Raw genomic sequence first — 13,366 nt, forward strand, 5'->3', positions numbered from 1 at the left:
GTAACTAGGACGGCATCCAACGTGCTCTTCCTACTTCGTAATCTGATAGCAAACTAAAATTTAAATTTGCCTGTTAATTCTAGCAGGTTGAGCAACCGGATAGAGATCTCTCCCCCATTGGCTCGTTTATTTCTAAATCTCCTACTAAACAATCACGAAGTTATAGGTATCCGAGTGCAGAGAACCTAGAAATTCTAATTAAAAATTAGATCCGAAGTGAGGAGAGAGAAAAAATATCTGAAGTATTATTTCTGGTCAAGGGCGACAACTCCATTTAAGTTTTTTTTTTTTTAAATTGGACGTCGTGCAAATCTGATTCTTGGCAATGTGGTGACAGCTCCGAGTAAGTTTCAGTATTATCAAACCTCATCAGTAAAACGTAGTTTTCTGGGATAATTAACCCCATCTCAATCGAAGGCAGTGGACGTTAGTGCGTTAGATCGAATACCTTGTATTTATTTCAGCACTATGCATTCTGAGTTCAAATCTCGCCCGGTTACCGAAAAACGGTGACACTTCTGTCAGAAGTTGCGATCAACAGATAGCGTCAATGAAAAACACTTTCCTTTGTTCGACTGGCAGATCAACCACCACGACCACCATCATCCCTACATATCCTTGATCGAGCAGTCTTATAATAAAAAAAAACAAACAAACCATGACCATCCTGTCTTGTTTTGTTTTTTTGCCAGCAAAAGCGTACCCCCAAACTATTATCCCTTTGGTTTTATCAATAGTCTGGTTTGACACGCTGCTATTTCTAGCAGATTTAGCGATCACATAGAAATTCCATCGATGTCTCTTATGCTTAACGGTTACAGACCGGACATTTACACTTTAGCGTACAGTTTAACCCTAACCCAGATCAGGACATTTCACAGTGTATAGACTATGGATACTGCGGTAGACCGCACGCTAAAGTAACACTGGTAAAAAAATTACATCATAAACTGAAATAAAAGTAAAGAAAAAAACTACAGAACCTGGAATGAAGTACTGTCCCTCAGTGTGAATTATTTGTTAGAGCGAAATCAGTTCCAAAACCTACACAAGGCAATTCCTACTTTAACAACAGAATATAAATTATTGGTTTCTTAAGTTTTATGTTAGTGGAGGTTTCTGTATTTTAAGAGAAAGGGAAATGAAAACTTGCGATATCCACGAATTTCCTGAGGGTATTGGTAATAAAACTGGGGCGGAGTAGCTTCAATCGGGAATTGAAATTGTTGGGCGGCTAATCTCGCCTTAAATGGACGCTCGCCGGGCGGCAAACCTCGCCCAAATCGAACGCACAACGGGCGGCAAACCCCGCCCAAATCGAACGCAACCAATCGAAGTTTTCTATATATTGATTTCTTTCGATTATGCTTTGGTCGGCAGCAGAGAAAAGCAGAATAGTGATTAGATCTTAGGAACAAAAGGTATGAAAATATTGTCGTTTGAATAGTTAAAATATTGGTATCTTTATCGTCTACAAAGGAAGAAAAATATATAAGAAAAAGTCGATTCCAGCAAGGCTTGAACACAATGAGGTACCTCACTTGATCAGATCCCCTAAAGCAGCGAGTCTGTTTTGTCATGGCCATACCCGCTGTATGTAGGCACAGACATAGCTTAGTGAAGGTTACTTTAGAATCACAAAATCTTAGCTTCGATCCTAGTACGTGCAGTCTTTATCCCTCGGATCCACTCATGCCTTGTGAAAAAGAGCAATTAGATGGGCGGAAACTGTGTAGAAGCCCGTTAGATGGATTGTACCGGCATAGCAAAGGTCCAGTCTCGTTATATATTGTGTCAGGCCGATTCGTGCTAGGAAATACATTAAAGGTACGCATTTTTGTTGGATAAAATTCTTTCCTTTCGTCAAAATTTCTCCTTCATAGTCCTTTGCACTAAGTGGCGCCTGGCTTTGTTTGGGACTTTCTTAGATTAAAGAAAAAGAATCCGTTACGTATTCGACCATTTAACATGTACGACGTTGAAATAACTTATCGAACAACTGAAAGCTCATCGTCGAAATTGAAGGAGGACCTTTGTTCTGTTGCGTTTTCTTCACGCCGTTTAACAACGATTGGATTGCAATTTTGAGCAATGAATAGATAGAATAATTGTTACGACCTGATTTGAAAACACATGAAAGGGAACCGACATCGGCACTCAATAACGATTAACATAAACACGATAGACTGAAAACCAAGTAAACGTGACCCTGCACCAGCTGTTCGCTAACTGAATACAACAAGGAATTTATCAATCAGCTTTTGTTTAAAGTTAACGTATATTTATATCAGTGAATGATCAGCTTCAAGTTGGTTTTTACGTACGTTTGAACAATTCAAGTTTAAAATTGGTTTGAAAGAAAATTCTTTCAGAATGGAATGAAATTTATGATAGAAAAGTAAGATTAAAGCTTTTGAAGATGTAATGTAAAGAAGGAAGTCGGTAAGAGAGAGAGAAAGAGTGAGAGAAAGAAAGGAAGGAGAGAATGAGAAACAAGAGAAAGAAAGTAAGTAAACGAAAAAAAAGTGAAAGACAAAGAAAGAAAAAAGTAACAAAGAGAGAAAGATAAAGACCAAGAGAAAGAAACAAAGAAAAGGAATATATATGCATGCATATGTGCGCGCGCGCGTGCGTGCGTGCGTGCGTGCGTGTGTGTGTGTGTGTAAAATAATTGGGTTAAAACGCCTTAACTTCAGTTAACCCCTTTCTACTTCGATTACTAATTAATATCAGTAGAATCCATTATAAGGGACAGCATTCATATTCTACAGAACCTGACGTTGTACTTTTTCAAAAGATGAAAACCAGTAATTCTTATTCCTTAACGATTAATAAAGTAAATGTAAGATTTCTTACTAAAAAGTTGAGCGAGGCTAGGTTCTTTAGCCCTTGGTCAACTTTGACAGGACAAACTTATGATCTGTACCTTAAAAAAAAAAATTGGCGGTATCTAATCTTAAATTAGCCAATATACTCTTGTTTAAGTGCGGCGAGCTGGCAGAATCGTTCGCAACGCCGGGCGAAATGCTTAGCAGTATTTCGTCTGTCTTTATACACTCCGAGTTCAAATTCCATCATGGTCGATTAAATAAGTACCAGTAACGCACTGGGGTCGATGTAATCGACTTAATCCCTTTGTCTGTCCTTGTTTGTCCCCTCTATGTTTAGCCCCCCCCCCTGTGGGCAATAAAGAATTAAAGGTACTCTTGCTTAAAACTCGAGTTCCATTTGAGGGGGATTAAGCTACTGCTTTGAGCCGGTCGTCGAGCAAGACTCTCCAATATATACAGACTAACAAAATATGATTCGGGTACTTTAAATACCCATTGAATAGGGACGTTATTAGTTGGCTCGTCGGACAAAATGCTTAGCGGCATTTCTTCGAGCGCTTTATGTTCTCAGTTCAAATACTACCATTTTCTTCCTTTCGAGATCGATAAAAGAAAGTACCCGTCAAATACTGGAATCTATGTAATCGACTAACACCCTCCCCACCCCTAGTTACTGGTCTTGTATCAAAATTTGAAGCCATAATTCTAAGGACAGTATGTTTCAGCTTTAACTCTCATCTCTCCAGAATGGGGCTTTCATCAATTGAGTGCCATTCGATTAGTAATCCCTTTTCCTATAAATGTCTGGCCCTCTGCCTATTCAAAGTACGAATAACTAACTCTTAGATAACAAATGTGAAGTCAACAAAGGATCAGGGGACCTGCTAGAAATGGGAGTCAAATCTCATTTAAATCACATCCTACACTCTGATAGAAAAAAGTTTAAGATGGGATGGTCGCAATTAGAACGACTGGTTAAGTTTGTTTGATAAGGATAGACAGAGGAATAAATAAAGAACAGGGTAAGCACAAAGCTAAAGATATTTAGCAGAAGAAAGAAATGTGATTCTATGACATTCATCCCTTTTCGAGAGTGTTATGATGTTATCGGAGATTGAAACTTGGATCGACTTTATTGATGTTGCTTGTTGTCTGTACCCAAGTCAGCCCAGATCGGGTTTTGTTTATATATAATTAACTATATTCACTATATAGTCATTATATATCAACGACTATGAATAGTCTTTCTTTAAATTAAAATGAAACTTGAGGGAGATTTAGCTGCTATTTCTAGCACGTTGAGTAACTCAATAGCAGCTCTTTCGGTCGGTGTTGAATGGACTCGAATTTAATCGTTTTACCAAACATCGGACGGAGTTTTGGAATAACTGTCCTTCGAAGTCCCATACCTCATGAAGAAAGGAAATGGTAAAGATGGGATGGGGAGCAACAATGTAAAAACAAATAAATAAATTGAACGAAATTTTTGGAAAAATATTTACCACACTCGTAACTGCCATTGAAACACAGGAATTTAAAAAAATCTGAAGTAAAAACTACTTTTTCCCTTTCCCAAGAGGCACGGGACTTCGAGTTTATTCCAAAGCTCCGTCAAACTGTGGATATCAGAAAATAGAACCTTTTAAATCTACCTGGACGTTTTTAATGTTCTTCTAAGTACTTTTATAACGTGTATATATTTTAAAATGTTAGATTTATAACTATTACGCAAGACGATTCGCTGATCACATTATGCTTATACATACACATACATATTGAGGAGTCGTCGAATTGTTTCCCTCGCTCACAGCATTGTTTGAAAAGAAAAAAAAGGGCTTGGCGAAGTTGGCGGTAGAGTAGATGTTTCCCCCTCCCTTCCCTTCCACCCCGATCTTTATCTTTCAGTATAACTCCCACACGTATTCGTTGTGTAGTTGTTACACAAAACACACCCATTTAACACCCACATAAATATTTGAGGTAAAGTTCAAATACTACTCCGCTATCAATAACACACTACTTTACTTCTCTAGATACGCGCTAAGTCACCCTGCTCGCCCACATAATTCAAACATTCACACACACACACAAAAGCAAATACCATTATATCAAATCTAATCGGATATCACAAGTTAAAATGTTGACAATAACTCTGGCGAATATCTTGTAATGAAGCCGTATTCTTCTTTTACAATAAGCAGGATCGAATCATGTGATGTTCTAATGGGAGACGAGAGTTGCATCAGAATTTCTGCTACTAATGACAACCAAACGGTTGGTTCTTCACTTAAAAAGCGATCCCCCACTACTTATACGTTAATAATATAAACAGAATTCATATATATATATATATATATATATATATATATATATATATATTAGATGTAAATATCAAATTATTTAAAATTGAGTGTGAAAATATTTGCAGTTAAATGAAATAAGAGTTTCTTTGAATTTGTTTTCTAAAACATGTGTCGACAATCGCAACTGATTCCGTACGTTTTATGGGATTAAAAATAAACTTAAGTGTTTTATCTTCCAGACGATATTTTAGATTGTTGATTGTCAGAACTCTGAATACCAACTTCCAATCGTTTCTAAGTTAGAGGGGATTTTTTTTTCTTCTAATATTTAAGGAAATTTCTTATATCTGCCACCCGTATTTTCTATTTTCCAGTTGTATTTACTGATACATAACAATTTATTGATAGTAGCAAACTGTATCTTAATTCAGTTAAGTTCTATATCTTAGCGATACTCCAAGATATAATTCTAAAAGGCTTTCCCTAACAGTCCAAAATAACAATTAAACTTCCTTAAATACTCAATAGTATTATATATTTATCAAAAGATGAGCAAAAACGGCACTTTAATCTGCTGTTTATATCAGCTGTAGATTTTTAAAACGAGTGATGAATTTATAGGTTTAACGAAATTACATTCAAAACGGCAAAACACATGTGTTCGGTTATTTTACACACTTTCGTTCTTTTCTAAGCTACTAAAAATATTTAGATATTTTTTTAGAACACGTGTAGTATCAAATATGTTACAAATACACACACTTAGTTCTCGCCAATTTTTTTTTTTTCTTTTGAAGACAACTAAAACTTAAACAACGGACGAAAGCATTTTAAATAAATTTAATGTAACGGTATGGAGTGAACTGTACTAACGATAATAAACGAACTGGAAAATTTCCTACCTGCGTTTTTCTTATATAATCACATTATGTAACAGTTCTAGATAGAGTCAATCAAGAGTAGATTTGAAGAGGATGAGAGAAAAGAAAAAGTATTAGAGAAAAATACATGGAAAATATAAAAATGAACTATAGCCTTCGAAAAGGGACTTTTGAAAATAGTTAAAAAAACAAGGTAAAAAGTCTGTACAGCGTGATATAAGATTGTGTCACCGATTAAAGAATATTCGTACGCTGAAAAATATTGTTATATAATAAAAGATAAAAACACCTCACCTGTTATTTGTTTGGAGGCCATCGTAACATAAAGAGAAATGCTGTTTAGGAAAGAAAAGAAAAAAAGATACTGCATCATCTCCGTATGTCAATGAAAACTGCCGTCAGTCAGATACCCACGTTGGACTTTCGCTAAGTGTTTGCTACAACATCATGTAGATTGTAAAGTACTACGCCAGCAGCTCTGTGTCGACCAATGCCAACCAGGTTGTGTAGTTTAACTGGTTTTATTTGGTAAGCTCCATCATAGTTTACTATCGTGGGCTACCCCCCGCGTCTTACTCGGCTCTGACATCATAACGTTATATTTATAACAGCGGTGGAATTCCCTCGCTGTCCAAACGGTATGGCGTTTCTTTATCACATTTCGTCCTCAAAATTAATCGTGTATAAACATACGCACACAGCTATATGTATATATAGACACACACACACTACTATATATATATATATATATATATATATATATATATATATATACATACATACAAGACACACACACTACCCTCACGTAGTTGAAAAGTTGTAAATATAAACCATGGCCTATCCATAATCAGTTACTGAATCAGCTGAATCAGTTATTAATTCATGAATACCACCGGCTTTTTTTTCTTTTTTTTTTTCGTGGTTAATAGAGTAAAATGTTCAAGTTTAGCATTACTATTAATTACGAAGGCGGCGAGCTGGTGGAATCGTTAACACGCCGGACAAAATGCTTAGCGGCATTTCGTTCGTCTTTACGTTCTGAGTTCAAAATGCTGCCGAGGTCGACTTTGCTCTTCATCCTTTTGGGAATCGATAAATTAAGTACCAGCTTCGCACTGGGATCGATAAAATCGACTTCTCCCTCCCCACCGCCATTTCACGCCGTGTGCCTTTAGTACAAAGGATTGTTATTATTGTTCGCGTCGCAGCTGACTGGCAAACACTTAAAACCTTCGACAGCCCAGTTCACGTAATAACAAATAGTTACCACTGGGAATACAATTCAGCTGTAAGTAGAAAGAAACTGTAATAGTGACAAGGAAAAAAAAAAGGAGACAGAAAAAAAGGAAAGACAAAAAAAAAATGGAGAAAGAAAAGAAAAAAAAACTCTTCGATACCTTGAAGAGCTAAGTTCAAATCGTTCCATGGATAGCTGATAGACAGGTTAATTTATTCCCCAACCTTGTTACTAAATACACAGAATAACTGGAAGTGTGATATTCCACAGGTGGTTATCATGTTTTATAAGGTTATTAAACATATTCTTTAAAATCTTTCGAAGACGTACATAGATGCGGGTCAAGGAAGTTGAGTTGACAGAGTCGTTAAAGTGTTGAATAGGTTGCTTTGCGGTATTTCTTCCGTCTCTTTACGTTCTGAGTTCAAATTCCACCGATGTCAGTATTGCCTTTCATCCTTTCGGGATCAATAAATAAGATTTCACACCCTGACTGAAGGTGATTCTTTTCTTTCTTTCAGAAATCGCCTGGGATCAGTCCTGGAAAATAATAGACACCACCGGGTCTAAAAATGCCTAAGACACACTGTAAGTCACGAGGATGCCTCTACGACTCCAAAGAGTAAAGGGATCACGGGAGTAAAGGGATCACGTGCGTGTATGTGTGTGTACTTGATCCAACAACCAGTTTCACTTCATCATCCGGCTTTCTCGAGTAACTTAAGTGGAGTCTACTCTGTTACAAACATTCAGAGCCGGCCTCCAGTCTGAGAATAACTCGACGCTTTCGCTCCCTGCTGCTGTAACCAGTGAGTAGTGGAGGTCTTCTCAACCTCTCCTCCTCCACTCTCGGAAACACCCCTAAAAAAAGATCACGTGTGTTGTCTTTCCACGAACTAAACTCTATACGTGTGTGTGTGTGTCCGCGTACATGCGCGCACGTGTGTGAGTATGCGTGTGTGCGAATGCCAGCTGATTAGTTCAGAATGAAATTCTGTCGCCTTCACGTTGAAAATGTGTGGAACGTGGAGAAGACAGTGCGATAATGGTCGTATGTAGAAAATTACAATTTCTCCATGGGATAGGAAAGAGAGACAGAAAGCGAGAGAGTAATGTGGACGAGAGAGTAGTAGTAGTAGTAGTAGTAGTAGTAGTAACGAACGAGTGGCGTCTCTCGTATTACGTCATATTCATTCATAAAGACCGGTTACCTTATGATTTAGTGTGTATTATTCCTCGGTGTAGTTTTTTCTGTTAAAACTACTACTACTACCACCACCACCACTATAACAGTCGTGCCGGCCATAAACAATATTTATCGAGAGATAAATTTCGGAATGATTCGGCACATTCATAACATTTCATACATACCAACCGGGTGGCTAAAGCACCCACCTTGTGAACTTTCTAGTTTGTATGTATTCGTCGTTCCTTCTTTCTTTTGTTCTAGTATGTGATCGCCTGACACGATGCCAGCCAATTTTTCAGCAAATCAAAACCAGTAGTACTGTTTCGATATCCGGTTAGAAGCATTACGCGGCTTCATTTGGCTGCCATCCCCACTGCCATCACCCGTACCACAAGGACATTCAGGAACGTAGTTTTAGTATTATTATTATTATTATTATAAAGGCGGCGAGCTGGCAGAATCGTTACCACGCCGGGGAAAATGCTTAGCGGCATTTCGTCTGTCTGTACGTTATGAATTCAAATTCCACCGAGGTCGACTTCACCTTTCACCCTTTCGGGGTCGATGAATTAAGTACTAGTCAAGTACTGGGGTCAATGTGATCGACTTACCCCCTCTTTCAAAATTTCAGGTTTTGTGCCTACAGTAGAAAGGATTATTATAATTATAATAGGAGAAAATACCTTGCAATGTTTAATTCCGTCTCTTTTGCGTCTGCGTTGGAAACCCCACCAGGGTCCACTTCGACTTTCATCTCTCCGAGGGTTAATAAAATGAATACCCGTCAAAATTCTAGGGTCGACATGATGGGCAACACCCACCTCTAAAATTTGTAACAAGTCTACCTATGCTGGAGGTAACTATTTTCTTTTGCCTTCAGATTGGTGACTCGACAAATAATTAGAACATTGGATAAAATGCTACGCAAAAATTTGTTCCGGCATTTTACGTTCTGAGTTGAAATCGCACCGAGGCCAATTTTACTTTTCATTCTTTCTGGGGTCGATAAAAAAAACCCACTAGGCAAGTACTGGGATCTGTGGTATGAACTAACCCTACCCCTAAATTATGTTACCTTGTGCCTAAATTAGAAACATAAACATTTATAAATGGGGCGGTGGATTAGCAGAATTGTTAGCGCATCGACCAAAATGTCATGCAGTATTTATTCCGGCTCTTTGTATTCTGGGTTCAAATCGCACTAAAGTCAAGAGGTCAGCTTTGCCTTTTATTCTTTCGGAATTGATAAAATAAAGTACCAGTTAATTATGGGGTCAATATACTCAACTGGTTTCCTCCATCAAAATTACTGGCCTTACAACTAAACCAGGAACTATCATTATCAGCAAACTGGCAGAATCGTTAGAGCGTCGAAATTTTCTTTTAAGGTACATCTTCCGATTCTTTACATTTTTGGTTCAAATTCTGTCGAAGCCAACTTTAACTTTCATCCTTTCGGAATCAATAAAAGAGAAAAAAAAAAAAAAGAAAAAAATGGTCAAGACCTGAGATCGAAGGAATCGACTAGCATCCACCCCTCCCCAACCTCAAAACTGCCGGTCGTGTGACTGCGAACCGGTTTCAAAGCCCAGTAGGAACCACTTCATTTTTACTCGTCTTACTAAGGTATTTGGAAAATTCATGAACGATGCAACATACATAGGAACTATGTAAACCTATGATCGATAGAATATGCCAGGTATAGTTCTTGTGATTACATCAGTTACGAAAGGCTATTGGAATGGTAAAAAAAAATTAAAAAAAAAAGACGACTCACTCGTGTACCTAGTCCCTATTCTATCAGGGATCGACTATATCATTTCTTCCCCCACCAGCAACCCCCCGGATGATAGAATAAACACTATTCGTTGCTATACTCTTCAAATCACCGCCACGTAATTGTGGTGTTGTGCTTACGTTAAGAAATCATTCACAAATTACGTTCGGTTTTAAATCTTGCTGAAATGAGGAGCCCTCAACAGGGTTCTATAAAATATATTTAAAAATATCACTTAAATCATATGTTTGATTTAATCGACTGTCTCTGACCTTTCCCCTATAGTTTAAGGCGTTGTGTCAACGTTAGAAAACATGAATATCAAATACGAACATGAAAACAAAACAAGCAAACACTGAGTGAGATAGTAAGAAGAGAGAAATAGTAAAATAGACGAAAACGAGCATAGACATACACGTACAAGAATAAGCTTAAGAATATATAGAGAAATACTTCGAAAGAATAATACTTACGGTTTGATTTTTAGTTTTGATTTCCTGTTAATATTATTAATATTTTTTTTTAAGTAACCCGAAAGATTACTTCCAACAAATCCGGCTTTCTTTAAAATGAATATAAAACAAAGATGTGTAAGAAAAGAAAAATAATGTGTGTGTATATATATATATATATATATATATATAGTTTGAAGTAAACTTGTAAGGGTATATTTTTCTAATTCCTTGCTTCAGTCAGAACTGTCCAAAGTTTCCAAAGCTTTTACTGTCAGCTGGCAGACTCTCAGGTATATATATATGTATTATATATGTGTCATAGGGCCCGCTTACATACATCCATACATACATACACCGCCTCACATCGTAACTATTTCCCGCTCTCTCTCTCTCTCTCTCTCTCTTCCCCTTTCTTCTTCCCTTGTGGTTACATTCTTTCTATTGTTAGTAATTGTTTAAAAGACAAGCCTACATGATGTGTTTCTTCAATAAATCGCTGCGCCACCTGTGACGGAACGTCCGTGACTCAACAGGATTTTGTCGACCCGTTTGTTTATTTGTTTGTTGATTGCCGACTGCTTAATTATTATTATTATTACAACTCATATCTTTACAACAGTAGCGACATCAGTGAATGGAGAAAAGACCTAGCATGCCATAAAATATAAATATTTTATATATGAGAACAACTTCACACACACACACACTATTATATACACTCGCATGTATATGTATATATACATATCTTTGTGTATATGAATACATGTATGATATACATAAAATATACATTATATATATATGCATATATATATATATATATATATATATATATTAAACACGCATATTATATAATATACAAGGCCAGACTGGGGCACGGCCTTGAAGTATTTAGTCAAACAAAGCGACCCCAGTACATATTTTCCAAACCCAGTACTTTTTCTATCGGTTCTTTGGCTGAACCGCTAAGTTACGAGGGTGTAAACAAACCAACATTGGCTGTCAAAGAGCGCACACACACACACACACACATATATATATATATATACACATACACACGGGGTACTCGGACTAGATTTGACAGTTTGCATAAAAGTAAAAGAAAGCAATGTCTCATCCAAAAGTGAAGTATCTTTTTAAAAAAAATAACGAGATATCAACTAGTTTCCCAAACTTTTTCGGGCTGTCGCCCCCTTGAAACCCGGGCCACATCCCTAACACCCCACCCCACCATCACAGACACTTACTCTTTCTGAAGCAAATTCAAAAATAACTGTTTTTCAAAAATAAAACTTAACCTAATGAACCCATTCTTGTGTTGCTTTTACACGCATAGCAAGGCGACGAGCTGGCAGCGACTTTGCCTTTCATCCTTTCAGGGTCGATAAATTAAGTACCAGTTACGCACTGGGGTTGATGTAATCGACTTAATCCCTTTGTCTGTACTTGTTTGTTCCGTCTATGTTTAGCCCCTTGTGGGCAATAAAGAAATAAGAAACGTTAGTACACCGGGTGAAATGCTTAGCGGTATTTCGTCCGTCTTTACGTTCTGAGTTCAAATTCCGCTGAGGTCGACTTTGCCTTTCATCCTTTCGGGATCGATAAGTTAAGTACCAGTTGCGTACTTGGGTTGATGTAATCGACTGGCCCCTCCCCAAAAATTTCTGGCTTTGTACCTAGAGTAGAAAAGTTTTTACATGAATCGCTACCCCATTATCATCCAACTTTTTACATGAATCGCTACCCTATTATCGCCTCACTTTTCTCCAACGCTCCCTTGGAACTTTCCACCGCCTTCAGAGGGGCAATGCCATCCACTGAACTAGATTATGGGAACCACTGAACTAGTTTATGGCTGACAAATAACAAAGTTTATTCAAAGTAGCCGCCCTCACTTTCCACCTCAAGACGGCTCGGGAACCTGGCACATGCATTGCTCACTGTGTCCTTGGGAGGATCCTCCAATACCCTCTTGTTCATGGCCACCCGCTCGTCCTTGGTGTTACAGGCAGAGTGATTGGCATCTTTATCAACTGCGACCCACATATAGTAATCCATGTGATTACATTCGGTAGGATTAGGAAGCCAGAAATTGGGGCTGGTAAAGTCATAAAAATTCGTCGACAATCACTTCGAGCTCTTTCCAATGGTACGGCAAGGAATCAAATCCTGCTGTCTCACATATGGCCTTCCAGCAATAACTTTCTCTAACCAAGGTTTGACATCTGCAACAGTTACACATAGCCATCTCAATTGAATCTAAGACCCCGTTCAAAGATGTGGGTGGCATGACGTCACGCTCACTAAAGGTACACCCAAAGACCAACACATTTAGGGCAACTTGGTTTTCACAAAACGTAGAACACGTCTTACAAATCTTTGCAGTGTTCACAGAGCAGCAGTTACGATGTTGGCATACTGATACTCGGCGCGAATTCATGATACAATATTTAGATGGCTTTCATGTCCGCTAACTTTTTCTCAACAACTTTAACCTTTATGCTCTCCAGCGCCCTCGACTGTTTATCAATTTTATCAATACATAAAATTGTTTCTGAAAAAAGAAGACATAAGAAAATCGTCCAAATTAGCCCGAACACACACACACACGCTCTCTCTCTCTCTCTCTCTCTCTCTCTCTCTCTCTCTCTCTCTCTCTCTATATATATATATATATATATATATATATATATATA

The sequence above is a fragment of the Octopus bimaculoides genome, chromosome 3, assembly GCF_001194135.2.
Source record: "Octopus bimaculoides isolate UCB-OBI-ISO-001 chromosome 3, ASM119413v2, whole genome shotgun sequence".
Taxonomy (NCBI): Eukaryota; Metazoa; Mollusca; class Cephalopoda; order Octopoda; family Octopodidae; genus Octopus; species Octopus bimaculoides.